Below are 4,445 nucleotides of genomic sequence, written 5' to 3'. Positions count from 1 at the left end.
GAATCCTCAACAAAGCAGCCAACTAAACATGGCAGCAACTTCCTGTCACCCCGCAGGCTGAACCAAATAAAATCGACCAGTCGTCTGGATTTGACCAATAATATTTCGGATGGAACATTTCCGTTTTGTCAAATTGTTAATGAAATATGTTTCCACCCTAAAATTAAATTGGGATTCTTTTTTATATATTATATTATTACATTATATCTATACTTTTTACGATAAATTCTGCTTTAATTAATATGTAAACCTTAAGAATTTTAAAATTCAAAGGACAAAATGTGAGAAAAAGATGTACACATACCTGCGCCCACCTGTGCAATATAATAAAGAGATCAATCCTCTGCCACTAAGAGATATTTTTAGTTTGTTTACTATAGATATTGTTTGCTGTGATATAAAACGGCAACTATTACGTACAGCTCTCAGTATCCATCCATTGTCTTCCGCTTATCTTAGCTTCAGCAGGGAAGCCCAGACTTCCCTCTCCCCAGCCACTTCCTGCAGCTCTTCTGAGGGGATCCCGAGGCGTTCCCAGGCAACCCGAGAGACGTTGTCTCTCCAGCGTGTTCTGGGGCGTCCTCGGAGTCTCCTCCCGGTGGGTCGTGCCCAGAACACCTCACCAGGGAGGCATCCAGGAGGCATCCAAAACAGATGCCCGAGCCACGTCATCTGGCTCCTCTCAATGCGGAGGAGCAGCAGCTCTACTCTGAGCCCTTCCCGGATGACCGAACCTCTCACCCTATCTCTAAGGGAGAGCCCGGACACCCTGCGAATCACATCCACCCCCGGGGCCCTGGCACCAAGGAGCTTTTTCCAACCACGTGTTTTTTAACCACCTCGGTGACCTGGGGTATGGGGGTACCGAACCCCCTGATACAGGCTGTTCAGGCCCTGTACGACCAGTGTCAATGTTTGGTCCGCATTGCTGGAAGTAATTTGGACTCATTTCCGGTGAGGGTTGGACTCCACCAAGGCTGCCCTTTGTCAGTGATTCTGTTCATTACTTTTATGGAGCGAATTTCTAGGTGCAGCCGTGGTGTAGAGGGAGTCCGGTTTGGTGGCCTCAGTATTGCATCTCTGCATTTTGCAGATGATGTGGTTCTGTTGGCTTCATCAAGCTGTGATCGCCAACTCTCACTGGAGCGGTTCGCAGCCGAGTGTGAAGCAGCTGGGATGAAAATCAGCACCTCCAAATCTGAGACCATGGTCCTCAGTCGGAAAAGGGTGACTTGCCCTCTCCAGGTCGGGGATCAGATCCTGTCCCAAGTGGAGGAGTTCTATTATCATAGGGTCTTGATCACGAGTGAGGGGAAAATGGAACGGGAGATCGACAGGCGGATCGGTGCAGCGTCTGAAGTGATGCAGACTTTGTATCGGTCCGTTATGGTGAAGAAGGAGCTAAGCCGAAAGGTGAAACTCTCGATTTACCGGTCGATCTACGTTCCTACCCTCACCTATGGTCACGAGTTGTGGGTCGTGACCGAAAGAACAAGATCCCGGATACAAGCGGCCTAAATAAGTTTCCTCCGCAGGGTGTCTGGACTCTCCCTTAGCCATAGGGTGAGAAGCTCGGTCATCCGGGAGGTGCTCAGAGTAGAGCTCCTCCGGATATAGAGGCGCCAGATGAGGTGGCTCGGGCATGTGCTCAGGCTCGGGCTTGTGTCTCCTGGACACCTCCCTGGTGAGATGTTCCGGACACGTCCCAAGGGACGACCCAGGACACGCTGGAGAGACTACGTCTCTCGGCTGGCCTGGGAACGCCTCGGGATCTCCTCAGAAGAGGAAGTGGCTGGGGAGAGGGAAGTCTGGGCCTCCCTGCTCAAGCTACTTCCCCTGCGACCCGACCTCGGATAAGCAGAAGAAAATGGATGGATGGATAGTATCTAGGAAAATTTGCATGATAGTATTTTTTGTCTTGTTTTAACAGACCCAAAAACATTTCTTGTACATTTTACACATAACAGCAAACAGTCTAGTTAACAAGGCGGACAATCAATGAATGGATAAAAAAATAAAAAGATCACAAAGTATGTGAAATCAGGCTTCAAAATGGTCAAGAACTGAAACATTCTTTCAGCTTGCAGACGCTGTGGGCGTGTCGCTGAATGCTGTCAAAATCCCGCCAGCCTGGAACTTACAGCTGTCAATCAAATATATGCCTTCTTTTATGGTTCCTAAAATGGGAGAGTAGAATTTCCAGCATCAGAGATTGCACATGGTTTCACAAATTGCAGAGACGCAGCCTCTGAGCTGGCATAATGACCATAAGCCACGCCACCAGGACAATTTTCCTTCCTTTCAAATTAAGCAGGACAACGAGCTTCTTTGGCCACCAAGGTGCGCCATAAGCGGCCTTAGTCGCGCGACACGCACTGGTCATCCTGGATGAATGTTTTCCCCTCCTTCTCCTCACCTCACGATCTGCGGCTGGCAACTGTGAGACTAATGGCCCTAACATTGTCCGGCGGCTTCTCTAACCACTATCGAGCTGGCAATGGGCCACAGCGGATCCTGTCAGGTTGGCCACTGCCTTGCAATGCAATTTGCGTGGTGCCAGATGGCAAGACGCTATAGCCTAAATAACAAAAAAAAAAAGATTGATTGCTTGATTTGGTGATCGGTTTATATCCCAGAAATAAAATGGACTTGGCATTACATGGAAATTGTTTAGCTTTATATGAACAGAAAACTATTCAGTAATATTGTCCTCCTTTAAGGAAAACTGCTCTCATTATTCAAATATCAAATTCAAATTCAAATTAAATAATAATAATAGTATTAAACTCACCAAAGTTATGTTTTTGGTACAGTTGGCATATGAACATGAACATTAATTGTGTTCTCTAATGTAAAACAAAAAACTGGAACATGAAAGTCAAACATCCATCTATCATTCCATCCATTTCCTTCCGCTTATCTGAGGTCGGGTCGAGGGGGCAGCAGCTTAAGCAGGGAAGCCCAGACTTCCCTCTCCAAAGCCACTTCGTCCACCTCTTCCGGGGGATCCGAAGGCGTTCGCAGGTCAGCCGGGAGACATCTCTCCAGCGTGTCCTGCGTCGTCCCCGAGGCCTCCTCCCTGTGGGAGGTGTCTGGAACACCTCACCAGGGAGGTGTCCAGGGGGCATCCTAACCAGATGCCCAACCTACTTCATCTGGCTCCTCTTGATGCGAGGAGTAGCGGCTTGACTCTGAGCCCCTCCTGGATAACTGAGCTTCTCACCCTATCTCTAAGGGAGAATAGGGACAAAAACTCATTCTCCATCTTGTTCTTTCAGTCACAACTCACAGTTCGTGACCATAGCTGAGGGTAGAAATCTAGATTGACCGGTAAATTGAGAGCTTTGCCTTTTGGCTCAGTTCTTTCTTCACCACGACAGACCGATACAGAGTCTGCAGACGCTGCACCAATCCGCCTGTCGAGCTCCCGCTCCAGTCTTCCCTCACTTGTGAACAAGACCCTGAGATACTTGAACTCCTCCACTTGGGACAGGATCTCTTGCCCGACCCGAACAGGGCACTCCACCCTTTTCTGACCTTTTCAATGGCCTCAGATTTGGAGCTGCTGATTTTCGTCCCAGCTGCTTCACACTCGGCTGTGAACCGCTCCAGTGAGAGTTGAAGGTCACGGCTTGATGAAACCATCAAGAAGCAGATACACAATGCTGAGGCCACCAAACCAGACCCCCTCAACACCTCGGCTGAGCCTAGAAATTCTGTCCATAAAGATAATGAACAGAATTGGTGACAAAGGGCAGCCTTGGCAGAGTCCAACTCTCACTGGAAATGTATTTGACTTATTGCCAGTCATACAGGGACCGAACAGCCCTTATTAGGGGTTCCGGTCGAACGTCTGAAAGTCAAACATATAAGTAAAAAAAGACTGCTCTCTGGTGCAGCTTTTTTGTTTTGTTTATATATTATTATTTTATTTATTTATTTATTTTTTTGCTGTTGAGCACTATTTAACCACTAAGTCCATAATACCTCTCAATATGCCAAACCACGGTTAGTGGAAGAAATTGTAAAATAATAATAATAATAATAAAATAAATAAATAAATAAATACAATTTTTAAAAAAAAGGAATACAGTATAAAAGACACTATCCATATCCACTGACTTTGTGAAGTAAAGGCCTTGACAAGCCGATAAGCGTTGGAACTGGAGCAACTGTCATGTCTCTAAAGACTGTATCTGTGTAATCCTGTCCCTCCCAATGAAAGTGAGAAATGTCTCAACCAGCAATTGTCAAGCCTTCTAAAAATCGTAATTCTGCAACACTCATTGTTACATTCACTGTGATATGAAAACTGTATTTCACTCACATTGTCAGTGCTGGAGATGTAATTTTGTAAACACACAAATGTATAATATTGTAGTTCCTAAAAACCTGTTGTTTTAATATAATTTAACAGCTAATGTGTAACCTATTTTACCAGCTAA

This window comes from Phycodurus eques, chromosome 7 (assembly GCF_024500275.1).
Source record: "Phycodurus eques isolate BA_2022a chromosome 7, UOR_Pequ_1.1, whole genome shotgun sequence".
Classification (NCBI taxonomy): domain Eukaryota; kingdom Metazoa; phylum Chordata; class Actinopteri; order Syngnathiformes; family Syngnathidae; genus Phycodurus; species Phycodurus eques.
Note: the sequence above shows the minus strand (reverse complement) of the source record.